Source organism: Lithobates pipiens, unplaced genomic scaffold (genome assembly GCF_037356315.1).
Source record: "Lithobates pipiens isolate NorthernLeopardFrog02 unplaced genomic scaffold, aLitPip1_a1.2 Scaffold_23, whole genome shotgun sequence".
In the NCBI taxonomy this organism is placed as follows: domain Eukaryota; kingdom Metazoa; phylum Chordata; class Amphibia; order Anura; family Ranidae; genus Lithobates; species Lithobates pipiens.
This window is the reverse complement of record NW_027507785.1, coordinates 330,063,717-330,078,723: the sequence shown is the minus strand read 5'-3', so window position 1 is coordinate 330,078,723 and position 15,007 is coordinate 330,063,717. Positions and strand designations below refer to the sequence as shown.

At 40.3% G+C, this 15,007-nt stretch overlaps 1 protein-coding gene across 1 annotated transcript in view; it reads right to left on the bottom strand.

Annotated features, from left to right (window-relative positions):
* The window catches only part of ARTN (artemin), a 93,116-nt gene extending 78,597 nt beyond the window's left edge, over window positions 1-14,519 (bottom strand). Inside the window, exon 1 of the mRNA XM_077450705.1 lies at window positions 14,418-14,519. The gene's annotated coding sequence lies outside the window, so the exon portion shown is untranslated. The remainder of the gene's footprint in view (window positions 1-14,417) is intronic.
* Between the last annotated feature and the right edge of the window lie 488 nt (window positions 14,520-15,007).

Below are 15,007 nucleotides of genomic sequence, written 5' to 3'. Positions count from 1 at the left end.
TACCCTTCTCAGTACACCCACCACCGGGATATCACTCCCTTCATCATGACCCTCTATAAGACAGAAAATACTCTGCTCCTGACCTCTCTACCTTTCTGATTACACCCACCACCAGGATATCTCACCTTCAATATGGCCCTCCATAGGGTAGAAAATACTCTGCTCCCAACCTTCTCTCTACTCTTCTCAGTACACCCACCACCGGGATATCATTCCCTTCATCATGACCCTCCATAAGACAGAAAATACTCTGCTTCTGACCCTCTCTCTACCTTTCTGATTACACCCACCACAAGGATATCCCACCTACAACATGACCCTTTATAAGATAGAAAGTACTCTGCTCCTGACCTTCTCTCTACCCTTCTCAGTACACCCACCACCGGGATATCACTCCCTTCATCATGACCCTCTATAAGACAGAAAATACTCTGCTCCTGACCCTCTCTCTACCTTTCTGATTACACCCACCACCAGGCTATCCCACCTTCAATATGACCCTCCATAGGGTAGAAAATACTCTGCTCCTGACCTTCTCTCTACCCTTCTCAGTACACCCACCACCAGGATATCGGACTGTCCAACATGACCCTTCATAAGATACAAAATACCCTGCTCCTGACTTTCTCTCTACCTTTCTGATTACACTTAAAGTTACCACCAGGATATCCCATCTTAAGTTTGACCCTTTTCCTACCATTCCGAGTACATTCCAACATTTTGATATTACAGCCTCCAACATGACCCACCATAAGGTAGAAAATACTCTGCTTCTGACCTTTTTTCTACCTTTCTGAGTACATTCCAACACTTTGATATCACACCATCCAAAATTACCCTCCATAAGGTAGAAAATACTTTGCGCCTGACTTTTTTTGTACCTTTTCTGAGTACATTCCATCACCGGGATACCACACCCTCCAACGTGACCCTCCATAAGGTAGAAAGTACTCTGCTCCTGACATTCTCTCTACCCTTCTCAGTATACCCACTACCGAGATATCACTCCCTTCATCATGGCCCTCTATAAGATAGAAAATACTTTGCTCCTGATCTTCTCTCTACCTTTCTGATTACACCCACCACCAGGATATCCCACCTTCAATATGGCCCTCCATAGGGTAGAAAATACTCTGCTTCTGACCTTCTCTCTACTCTTCTCATTATAGCCACCACCAGGAAATCACACTGTCCAACATGACCCTTCATAAGATACAAAATACTCTGCTCCTGACTTTCTCTCTACCTTTCTGATTACGCTTAAAGTTACCACCAGGATATCCCACCCTAAATTTGATCCTCCATAAGGTAGAAAATACTATGCTCCTGACCTTTTTCTACCTTTCAGAGTACATTTCAACACCGGAATATCACACCATCCAACATGACCCTCCATAAAGGTAGAAAATACTCTGCTCCTGACCCTTTTTCTACAATTCCGAGTACATTCCAACATTTTGATATTACAGCCTCCAACATGACCCACCATGAGGTAGAAAATACTCTGCTTCTGACCTTTCTTCTACTTTTCTGAGTACATTCCAACACTTTGATATCACACCATCCAAAATGACCCTCCATAAGGTAGAAAATACTTTGCTCCTGACCATTTTTCTACCTTTCTGAGTACATTTCAACACTGGGATATCACACCCTCCAACATGACCCTCCATAAGTTAGAACATATCATGCTCATGACCATTTTTCTACCTTTCTGATTATGTTCAACACCAGAATATCACACCCTCCAACATGACCCTACAAAAGATAGAAAATACTCTGCTCCTGACCTTGCTTCTACCTTTCTGATTACACCCAGCATTGGGATATCACTCCCTCCAAGATGACCTTCCATAAAGTAGAAAGTACTCTGCTCCTGACCTTTTCTCTACTGTTCTGATTACAATCCAACACTGGAATATCAAATCCTCCAACATGATCCACTAGAAGGTAGAAAACACTTTGCTTCTAACCTCCAACATCAGAAAGGTAGAGAGAAGGTCAGGAGCAGAATATGTTCTACCTTATGGAGAATCACATTAGAGGATGTGATATCCCAATTTCGGAATGTACTCAGAAAGGTAGAGAGAAGGTCAGAAGCAGAGTATTTTCTACTTTATAGAGAGTCATGGAAGATGTTATATCCCGGTAGAGGGTATAATCAGAAAGGTAGAGAGGAGTATTTTCTACTTTATGGATAGTCACGTTGGAAAATGTGATATCCTAATGGTGGCTGTAATCACAAAGGTAGAGAGGAGGTTAGGAACATACTATTTTCTACTGTTTGGAAGGTCATGTTGGATGGTGTAAGATCCTAGTGTTGGAATGTACTCAGAAAGCTAGAGAGAAGGTCAGAAGCAGAGTATTTCCTACCTTATGGAGGGTCATGTTGGACGATGTGATATCCCGATGTTGGCATGTACTCAGAATGGTAGAGAGAAGGTCAAGAGCAGAGTGTTTTTTAGCTCATGGATGGTCATGTTGGAGGTGCGATATCCCTGTGTTGGAATGTACTCAGAAAGGTAGAGAGAAGGTCAGGAGCATTATTTTGCCCCATGAAGTGATTTTTTTTTTTTTGGAAGTTCTGATATAGTGTCCTATGTTTATATTCTCGACTACCGTAATAGTCTGAAATAACAGGGTAGATCAGATTTTAAAGTTGTGTCTTTTGATAACTTACCAACCTAGATGTGTACCTTCTGTGACCACACAGCTTCATGTACCAACAAATGTAATCTCAGTAACAGAAAATCAAGTTTTAAATTGCCACCATGGAGATGCTACCAAAGGGTTGAGGGTAAGGCACTGCTCTTGGCCCCCTACACAACATTATCAAAGGACACAAGTCTATTTCTATCAACGCCCGGCGGAAAGAGATGGAAAATGCGACGGTCCGACCATGCAAATCTACTTCTTGAACCACCAATGGCAGAAACAAAAGCGCCGAACGCAGGACATGGAAATGAAATACTCGCATTGTCTTGCATGAAAAGAAACATTTCCATAGAAGAAGAGATGACCAGAGAACTATTCAAATGTTCATCTCATAAAAAGGCCATGGCTGTGTTTTGCATTTTTGTTTTTAGGTTATTTTTTTCGATACTAAATATACATTTATAAATGCAGAGGGTTTTGTATTACACAGGAGGATCCTTACAGATGGCCATATATTTAGTTTTTTTTTTTTAATTAATATGCAAATGTCACTTTGTGCTCTACTTTGCATGTAGAGGAAAGTGACACCTAGATTCTTCCAGCAAAGTCATGTCTAACCTTTGGCTACAATCATCGCTTCCTCCGCCAATAAAGAGTGCCTGTCATCAGTGCCGGGACAAGGTCATCCAGCGCCCAGGGCAAAGACGCCAAACTGCGCCCCCCCCTTTCCCTTAGGGTTAGGGTCAGGGTGCCCCCTACCCCTGCTAATAAACCATTGTGCCAGGGGCAGCCGTCCCTCCTGCCCACCCCTTGTCCCGGCCCTGCCTGTCATATCTACAGATATCCCTCACATAACCCGACAATATACCCCTAAAAAATGCTGCTGCCAAAAGTTTTTTTCTCTTTTTTTTTTAACCAAAACCTTTTCTTTGTTGCCAAAAGAAAAGATGGCCATTTTTTTTTTTTTTTTAATTTAGTTACTTTGGGTACCATCAGGGCCGTTTTTAAGGCAGGGCAAAAGGGGCAGCTGCCCTGGGCCCTGTCATTGTTGTGGGGCCCAAAGCAGCTGCTTCATACTTGCCAACTATCATGGTTTAAATTCCCTCGCCCCTTGAGGTTTTAGTCCTGTGCTGTGTCCCAGATGACTCACCCGCAGACCCTGTGTTTACATGTAAATTACCGGCATTCATATGTAAACAGAGGCGGCTGGTGGCATTGATATGTATATCATGCCCCCCTGAGGTCATATCCATAGTAATCTCTAGCAACCAATCAACAAGCGGAAATCATGTGCTGTAACCTCTAGCAACTAACCAGTGAGCTGTAATGTGTTCTGTAACCTCTAGCAACCAGTCAGTGAGCGGTAATGATACACTGAAACCTCTGGCAACCAATCGCAATAGCTGCCTGATCTGCATAATCTCTAGCAACCAATAAACAACAAGCGGAAATCATGTGCTGTAACCTCTAGCAACTAACCAGTGAGCTGTAATGTGTTCTGTAACCTCTAGCAACCAGTCAGTGAGCGGTAATGATACACTGAAACCTCTGGCAACCAATCGCAATAGCTGCCTGATCTGAATCAGTAAACTGATTTTGAGTCTAGCTGCTATTTATTGTATGTCTCAGAGCAGGTGGAGAGTGAGACTGCATGGGGACTGCATGGGGGGGGGGGGGCCCAAGAAAAGTTTTGCCCAGGGTCCAATCAATATTAAAGACGGCCCTGGGTACCATGCAACCTTTTATGTGTGCTCATTATGTCATAATATCCCATCACCAAGGTGGAAATCCGCTACTGACTCAACAGAGAAGACCTTTCTCCAGTACAGCGGTGAAACCCGAGCAGTAATTGCTTACAGTAGCCTACAGAAGCCAACATGACACCATCGCTCGACAATACACCATGACACCGTTGCTTGACATGACACCATAACACCCTCGCTTCTGAGGCTGAACCAGAGTGCTGAAGATTACTGTAGAGAATGTGGACTCCCAGTGTGCGACTACTGAGGGGGGGGGGGAGGGGGGAATACCTTCTCTATGCACTTGTCAATGACATTTTAGGATTGTTAGCAGAGCCTTTCGGGAATCTGAGACCTTTCCAAAATGTTTTGACTGAATAAAATGTCATTATCTGACATATTATCCTACGGAGGAGTCTTTACTTGGTGACCTAAGTAGCAAACCGCCATACTGTGCCAAAATATCTCACACCGTGAGAAAGATCATACCATTCAGGAAGAATGAAAGAGTTTGTGTATCCAAAGGTGGCCACACATCTATCAATGTGATCATTCTATCAATCATTAGAGTGATCAAACTATAGGATATATACTATATAAGAACTATAAATTACAGTATCTCCATTCGATCAGTTTTAGATCATTTTCAACTACAGGCAAACCAATTGGCTGCGGTGGAATTTTACTGATCGATAGAACAGCCATAACTTCCCTTCTGATTGATGTTGACTCAATTTAGATCAGAATCGATCAAACTGAGAAGATCAGCCAAGGCAGAAAATTATTGATCGCGTTGCATCGATCAGCATGAATCCATCCACATTTGGACAGAGCGGATGCATGCGTGAGATCGATAATTTACGATCGTATCTTCCAACTTTCCAACTATAGATCAGTTATTCCCATCGGAAGCGATCGAGAAGAAATTGATCAAGTATGTATGGCCAGCAATAAACAGTTTCAAGGAAATGATCGTTTTCAATAGCTCGTTTCTGGTAGGTTGTATTTTAGGTGCGTTATCTAATGCCCCGTACACACGACCAGACTTTTCAACATCCAAAGTCTGACGGAATGATTCCGGCAGACTATTCGATCGTGTGTGGGCTGCAACGGACTTTTGATTTGCAAAAGTCTGACAGACTTTAGAAATGGAACATGCTTCAAATTTTTCCGCCAGAACTGTGCCGGACCCAGTTCCTACCGAGAAATTCGCTCGTCTGTATGCTAGTACGACGGACTAAAACCGACGCTAGGGCAGCTATTGGCTACTGGCTATGAACTTCCTTATTCTAGTCCAGTCGTACGTCATCACGTTCGAATCCGTCGGAGTTTGGTGTGATTGTGTGTGGCCAAGTCCGCTCATTTGTAAAGTCCGTCAGAACTCTGTCAGAACTCCGTCAGAACTCCTTCGAAAGTCTGTCAGACATAAGTCTGGTCGTGTGTACGCGGCATTAGATTTTTTTAACTGTACCTTGAACAATCATGAATCAATGGGGGTTGATTTACTAAAGGCAAATAGACTGAACTTTGCACGTACAGTTTCTCCAGAGCTTAGTAAATGAGCAGAAGCTTTATTGACTTCCATCATCCAATCATGTGCAAGCAAAAATGCAAAGTGAAGTTTCCCCTTATTTACTAAGCTCTGGAGCCACTGCACCTGCAGAGTGCAACTGCGCTTTGCAAAGTGCACAGTCTATTTGCCTTTGGTAAAATCAACCCCATTATGTGTATGGTCAGCTTGTTTTGGATACAGTAGAGTAGGCAAAGGTTAAAATCCTTGTTGGGTTATATTTTAACTGTCTATGTACTGGGGGGCATTTTCCATCACTTACTGTCCCAGAGACACAGGCAGGAAGTTAGAGGGAAACTCTACAAAGAGAGGGGTATTCCCCTCTTGGACAGTTGTCACTAGAAGGTGTCCCCATTGGAAGATTGCTTCTCTATTCCTGTTCTGGTGGCTTCTCTATTCCTGTTCTGGTTGCTTCCTTATTCCTTTGTCTGGTGGCTTTGCTATTCCTATCCCTGTTCTGGTGGCTTCTCTATCCCTGTTCTGGTGGCTTCTCTATTCCTGTTCTGGTGGCTTCTCTATCCCTGTTCTGGTGGCTTCTCTATTTCTGTTCTGGTGGCTTCTCTATCCCTGTTCTGGTGGCTTCTCTATCCCTGTTCTGGTGGCTTCTCTATTTCTGTTCTGGTGGCTTCTCTATCCCTGTTCTGGTGGCTTCTCTATTTCTGTTCTGGTGGCTTCTCTATCCCTGTTCTGGTGGCTTCTCTATTTCTGTTCTGGTGGCTTCTCTATTCCTGTTCTGGTGGCTTCTCTATCCCTGTTCTGGTGGCTTCTCTATTCCTGTTCTGGTGGCTTCTCTATTTCTGTTCTGGTGGCTTCTCTATTCCTGTTCTGGTGGCTTCTCTATTCCTGTTCTGGTGGCTTCTCTATCCCTGTTCTGGTGGCTTCTCTATCCCTGTTCTGGTGGCTTCTCTATCCCTGTTCTGGTGGCTTCTCTATTCCTGTTCTGGTGGCTTCTCTATCCCTGTTCTGGTGGCTTCTCTATCCCTGTTCTGGTGGCTTCTCTATCCCTGTTCTGGTGGCTTCTCTATTCCTGTTCTGGTGGCTTCTCTATTCCTGTTCTGGTGGCTTCTCTATTTCTGTTCTGGTGGCTTCTCTATCCCTGTTCTGGTGGCTTCTCTGTTTCTGTTCTGGTGGCTTCTCTATCCCTGTTCTGGTGGCTTCTCTATTTCTGTTCTGGTGGCTTCTCTATTCCTGTTCTGGTGGCTTCTCTATCCCTGTTCTGGTGGCTTCTCTATCCCTGTTCTGGTGGCTTCTCTATTCCTGTTCTGGTGGCTTCTCTATTTCTGTTCTGGTGGTTTCTCTATCCCTGTTCTGGTGGCTTCTCTATTCCTGTTCTGGTGGCTTCTCTATTTCTGTTCTGGTGGCTTCTCTATCCCTGTTCTGGTGGCTTCTCTATTTCTGTTCTGGTGGCTTCTCTATTTCTGTTCTGGTGGCTTCTCTATCCCTGTTCTGGTGGCTTCTCTATTCCTGTTCTGGTGGCTTCTCTATTCCTGTTCTGGTGGCTTCTCTATTCCTGTTCTGGTGGCTTCTCTATTCCTGTTCTGGTGGCTTCTCTATTCCTGTTCTGGTGGCTTCTCTATCCCTGTTCTGGTGGCTTCTCTATCCCTGTTCTGGTGGCTTCTCTATTCCTGTTCTGGTGGCTTCTCTATCCCTGTTCTGGTGGCTTCTCTATCCCTGTTCTGGTGGCTTCTCTATCCCTGTTCTGGTGGCTTCTCTATTCCTGTTCTGGTGGCTTCTCTATTCCTGTTCTGGTGGCTTCTCTATTTCTGTTCTGGTGGCTTCTCTATCCCTGTTCTGGTGGCTTCTCTGTTTCTGTTCTGGTGGCTTCTCTATCCCTGTTCTGGTGGCTTCTCTATTTCTGTTCTGGTGGCTTCTCTATTCCTGTTCTGGTGGCTTCTCTATCCCTGTTCTGGTGGCTTCTCTATCCCTGTTCTGGTGGCTTCTCTATTCCTGTTCTGGTGGCTTCTCTATTTCTGTTCTGGTGGTTTCTCTATCCCTGTTCTGGTGGCTTCTCTATTCCTGTTCTGGTGGCTTCTCTATTTCTGTTCTGGTGGCTTCTCTATCCCTGTTCTGGTGGCTTCTCTATTTCTGTTCTGGTGGCTTCTCTATTTCTGTTCTGGTGGCTTCTCTATCCCTGTTCTGGTGGCTTCTCTATTCCTGTTCTGGTGGCTTCTCTATTTCTGTTCTGGTGGCTTCTCTATCCCTGTTCTGGTGGCTTCTCTATTTCTGTTCTGGTGGCTTCTCTATTTCTGTTCTGGTGGCTTCTCTATCCCTGTTCTGGTGGCTTCTCTATTCCTGTTCTGGTGGCTTCTCTATTCCTGTTCTGGTGGCTTCTCTATTTCTGTTCTGGTGGCTTCTCTATCCCTGTTCTGGTGGCTTCTCTATTTCTGTTCTGGTGGCTTCTCTATTCCTGTTCTGGTGGCTTCTCTATCCCTGTTCTGGTGGCTTCTCTATTCCTGTTCTGGTGGCTTCTCTATTCCTGTTCTGGTGGCTTCTCTATTTCTGTTCTGGTGGCTTCTCTATCCCTGTTCTGGTGGCTTCTCTATTCCTGTTCTGGTGGCTTCTCTATTCCTGTTCTGGTGGCTTCTCTATCCCTGTTCTGGTGGCTTCTCTATTCCTGTTCTGGTGGCTTCTCTATTCCTGTTCTGGTGGCTTCTCTATTTCTGTTCTGGTGGCTTCTCTATCCCTGTTCTGGTGGCTTCTCTATTTCTGTTCTGGTGGCTTCTCTATTCCTGTTCTGGTGGCTTCTCTATTTCTGTTCTGGTGGCTTCTCTATTTCTGTTCTGGTGGCTTCTCTATCCCTGTTCTGGTGGCTTCTCTATTTCTGTTCTGGTGGCTTCTCTATCCCTGTTCTGGTGGCTTCTCTATTTCTGTTCTGGTGGCTTCTCTATCCCTGTTCTGGTGGCTTCTCTATTTCTGTTCTGGTGGCTTCTCTATTCCTGTTCTGGTGGCTTCTCTATTTCTGTTCTGGTGGCTTCTCTATTTCTGTTCTGGTGGCTTCTCTATCCCTGTTCTGGTGGCTTCTCTATTTCTGTTCTGGTGGCTTCTCTATTTCTGTTCTGGTGGCTTCTCTATCCCTGTTCTGGTGGCTTCTCTATTTCTGTTCTGGTGGCTTCTCTATCCCTGTTCTGGTGGCTTCTCTATCCCTGTTCTGGTGGCTTCTCTATTTCTGTTCTGGTGGCTTCTCTATCCCTGTTCTGGTGGCTTCTCTATTTCTGTTCTGGTGGCTTCTCTATCCCTGTTCTGGTGGCTTCTCTATTCCTGTTCTGGTGGCTTCTCTATTCCTGTTCTGGTGGCTTTGCTATTCCTATTCCTGTTCTGGTGGCTTATCTACTACTGTTCTGGTGGCTTATCTACTCCTGTTCTGGTGGTTTCTCTATTCCTGTTCTGGTGGCTTCTCTATTTCATGTTCTGGTGGCTTCTCTATCCATGTTCTCTTAGCTTCTCTATTCCTATTTCATGTTCTGGTGGCTTCTCTATTTCATGTTCTGGTGGCTTCTCTATCCATGTTCTCTTAGCTTCTCTATTCCTATTCCTGTTTAGGGGGCTTCTTTATGCCTGTTCTGGTGGCTTATCTACTCCTGTTCTGGTGGCTTCTCTTCCAGTTCTGGTGGCTTCACTATTCCTGTTTTGGTGGCTTCTCTATTCCTATTCTGGTGGCTTCTCTTCCTGTTCTGGTGGCTTCTCTATTCCTGTTTTGGTGGCTTCTCTTCCAGTTCTGATTGCCTCTCTTGCTGTTCTGGTGGCTTCTCTATCCCTTTTCTGGTGGCTTCTCTTTCCCTGTTCTGGTGGCTTCTCTTCCTGTTCTGGTGGCTTCTCTATTCCTGTTCTGGTGTCATCTCAAAATGTTGTTTTCTCCCTATCTTGAACATCCCAGTGACAGTTGTCACCAGAACAGGTGTCACCACCGACAGTTTCCCCTCACCTCTTCTTCTGGTGACTACTCCTAAATTTTGGATTCCCCCTTCACTTTCTTCCTATTTGACAGTGGTCACCACCAGTACAGATCGAAGGGTCGACTCGACACGCATGCCAATAATAACCCTTTCCCGGCTCCATACAAAGCCTGTAGACCCCCTTAAAACGAGAGGAGAGTTCACACGAAGACACTTGTGATTTCAGCAGAGGGTTCGCCACACTGTCACACCAGGGACAAGCCGAGACAATTTACTGGAGCTTCACTCCGAAATTGTTAACCTTCACCTAGTAATATGATTCTCTGCCTACGAGTCACAGGAATAGCTGAGAGGTAATCTCACAAATTCCTGTTTGGTGTCTTTTTATTCTTTATTTTTACAGGTCCCGAGTGTAGTAAACACACCGTCCCCTCCTCCAACACCATTGCTTTATGAATCGCCATGGAACTGGCGGTTAAATAAGAGAAATGATCGCCGATCTTGGAACCAATCACCAAATACGAGGAGGACATAATCAAAGTTATGAGTTCCTTCATCAGCGAAGGGTCTCAAGTTTAAAAAAAAAAAAAACTCCCGTCCCGCCGCTTCCTCTCCCACTTTTATATTTTACAGAGCGTACTCTCATGGTTGAATTCTGTCTGTGATACTCTGTGTGCAACAGTTAATATTCCAAGGCGAGCTGCGATGGGTCTACCGCCCCGGTCGCCTCGGTCCAAGCCGTACTCGCACCCCAAGGTTCTGCAGTTTTCATGCAATTTTTGTACATTTTTTTTATGCGTTTTTATGCTTTGTGCATTTTTGTTTTGGCCAATGATAAGCATTATCTCCTGCCTTGTCTTGTTGTTGTAGCAGAAGCTTATCAAAAATGTACATAACACACACGCACGCACGTGCATATTTGATGCAATGTTATTGGCCAACATTGCACCAAAGGAGGCATTTAAAAAAAAAAAAAAGAGTTGCGTTATGTAAACAGACACCTTAGGAAAAGACGCCGTCGTGAACCTGACCAGTGCCGGAGTTATAAGAGGGGAAAAGGGACAACTGCCCTGCACCCCCAACAGAAGGGGCCCCCCCATCTATACAAAAATAGTATAAAATAATAAAATAATAATAAAAATAAAATAATATTAAATATATACTAATAAATATAATGATAAAATAATAAAAAAAATGACTTTCTATACAAAAATAACATAAAACAATATAAAAAATAGTATAAAATAATAAAATAATAATAATAAAAATAAAATAATATTAAATATATACTAATAAATATAATGATAAAATAATAAAAAAAATGACTTTCTATACAAAAATAACATAAAACAATATAAAAAATAGTAAAAAATAATAAAATAATAATAATAAAAATAAAATAATATTAAATATATACTAATAAATATAATAATAAAATAATATTAAATATATAGTAAACAAAAATTGCCTTCTATACAAAAATAATATAAAACAATATAATTTTTTTAAATAAAATAATTAAAAGAAATAATAATAAAAATATATTAAATGTATACTAATAAATATAATAATAAAATAATATTAACTATATAATAATGAAAAAATATTTTCTATACAAAAATAAAATAAAACAATATATAAAATAGTATACAATAATAAAATAATAATAATAAAAATAAAATAATATTAAATATATACTATTAAATATAATGATAAAATAATAATATTGTAATAAAAAAATGACTTTCTATACAAAAATAACATAAAACTATATATAAAATTGTATAAAATAATACAAAAAAGTAATATTAAATATATACTAATAAATATAATAATAAAATAATATTAAATATATAGTCAAAAAATACCTTCTATACAAAAATAATATAAAACAATATAAAAAAATTGTATAAAATTATATAAAGAAATAATAATAAAAATATATTAAATGTATACTAATAAATATAATAATAAAATAATATTAAATATATAGCAATGAAAAAATATTTTCTATACAAAAATAACATAAAACAATATAAAAAATAGTTTAAACTAATAAAAAAATATTAAATATATACTAATAAATATATTCTTAAAATAATATTAAATATATAGTAATCAAAAATGACCTTCTATACAAAAATATAAAAGAAAATGTAAATATAAAAGAAAATGAAAAAATAAATAAAAGAAAATGTATAAAATAATTAAAAGAAATAATAATAAAAATATAGTAATTATATACTAATAAATATAATAATAAAATAATATTAAATATATAGTAATAAAAATGACTTTCTATACAAAAAAAATATAAAACAATATAAAAAAATTGTATAAAATAATAAAAAATAATAAAATAATAATAAATATATATTAATAAATATAATAATAAAATAAAATAATATTAAATATATAGTAATCAAAAATTGTCTTCTATACAAAAATAATATAAACAATATAAAAGAAAATGTATAAATAATTAAAAGAAATAATAATAAAAATATATTAAATATATACTAATAAATATAATAATAAAATAATAATAAAATAATATTAAATATATAGTAATAAATATAATAATAAAATAATATTAAATATATAGTAATCAAAAATTACCTTCTATACAAAAATAATATAAACTACATAAAAGAAAATGTATAAAATAATGAAAAGAAGTAATAATAAAAATATATTCAATATATAGTAATAAATATAATAATAAAATAATATTACATATATAGTAATAGATATAATAATAAAATAATATTAAATATATAGTAATCAAAAATGACATTCTGTACAAAAATAATATAAACAATATAAAATAAAATGTATAAAATAATTAAAAGAAATAATAATAAAAATATATTAAATATATACTAATACATATAATAATAAAATAATATTAAATATATAGTAATAAAAAATTTCTTTCTATACAAAAATAATATAAATCAATATAAAAAATTGTATAAAATAATAAAAAATAAATAATAATAAAATAGTATAAAATATATACTTATAAAATAACTTAAAATATATACTAATAAAATAATCGAAACTATATATTAATATTATAATAATATAAAATATATACTAATAAAATAATCTACAATATATACTAAGAAGATAATATAACATATATACTAATAAAAAAAATTACTTTCCTTTCTTTTATTAAATGTATCTTGGGAAGTAATATCTTGCCAGCCATCATCTGTAAAAGTTTTTGGACTTACGGTATATGATATCGTTTTAAAAAAACACATTTTGACAGCTCAAGCGAACTACAAATAGAGTGCTAGGACTGCGCGCGCGTGTGTGTGTGTGCACACATGACCTCAGAATGACGTTCTGTCATGGATTTAAAAAAATGGGTGACTGTCATTGAGAATGTAAACCAGCTCCGTGTATGAGCCCCCCCCCCCCCCCCAACCTGAAGTGCCCGGGCCCCCCCAAGGTGTAAATCTGGCCCCTACAACTGATGAAAAAAAATCGCACAAATGTGAACAGAGGATTGGATGGAGAAGAAGAAGGAGGGGGAGGTGGTGGACCCCCCCCCCCCCCTCCCCAAAGCTCATCCTGAAAAATGTAACTGTTGTAAAAATAAAACAAAGCGATTCATTTTATAAAACTTGAGAGTTCAAAATCTGGTGCAGCCATGCATGGTAACCAATCGGCTTCCAGCTTCAGATTGTTCAATTAAGCTTAGATAAAAAACAAAAACAAAAAAAAAAAAAAAACCTGGAAGCTGATTGGTTTCTATGCAGAGCTGCACCAGATTTTATATTTCCCAGTTTTAGTAACTCTCCCCCCAAAGTATCAATGAGGGAACTCGGCTACGTTGTTGCGGATGCACTAATACGGCTACAATGACTGGAAGCGATGTAGACCCGGAATAAGTCCCATCTTGGGGGGCCCCCCGGGGTGGAAGGTCCCGGCTCGTAGGCGGCTGTACAACACCAACTACTCCCCGTCATGTGCCGACCTGTGCAGCAGCGAAGCTGTTAAGGGGACGATCGATCCTCCCGTCCCGCCACAATACGGCTCATGTGAGCGGACAATACAGCGCAAACAATCCAAGGTTCAGGACGGGAGGCATTGATGCATTCATCGGCAAATATTTGCCGACATCCACACATGGTGACGGTATTTAACCCTTTGCCGGAGGCAGCGCTATGCTCTGGGCTGACAAGGGGTTAACGCCGCCTGTCAACTCTTCGCCAAAATCTTCGGAAGGCACCACCACGGTGCAGGAAAAGTGCCCAGACATGCAGGAGGAGCGCCCAGACATGCAGGAGGAGCGCCCCAGAGCCACGGCCGGCAGGTGAAAGTGACGAGCCGCGCACACCTTCTGTGAATTCCTTACGAATATTCCAGCTGTGCGTTAATGATCCGATGATCCGGAGGGTGGAAGGGAGCCGAGATAAAATAATCAGCATGGGACTGGGCACACATTCTCCGCCTGGGACTTTTATTTTCCTGGACCCCCCCCCCAGCCCACCTGGGAGCCCCCCCAACGCGACTCGCAGGCGTAGATGTCATCTCACTTACCTTGCTGGTCTGCCTTCACTTGTAAGCAGACGGATGATTCTCTGACCCACCCCATGGCATGCTCTGGGATAGAAGGACTTGTGCTGATCCTATCCTCTTCTCAGCTGACAAGCATTGCTCCCACCTCCCGGGGAGGGAGGAGGGGGGGGGGTGTCCGCCCTGCGTTCTGCATTCACACCATCTCAGCGTTTCACAGGCAGGAAGATAAAAAGAAGATACTTTCCTCCGACACATCAAAGACTTCCAATGATACATTCGGATTCCTCGCAGTCCTCCTGCATCGAATGAGACCTTCCAGATATCCAAATCACAAGAAGAAGAAGATCTTCACTGCTTTCTGCACATGGAAGTCATAAAATACGCAGATCTGCGCGGTCTGTACATGTGATGGTACACGGGGCTCATGCACACACGTGTCTAAAACAACGCATTACACATGTGCACTCCCGGGAGATTCCTTTCATTTTTCTTTCATTCATTTTTTTTTTTCTGTTTATCAGATCATTCATTATGATCGCCAATCGTTACTTTGGATCATTCGTAACTTCGGACGCATTTGTATTCATTACGTTCCATTCATTTAGATGCAG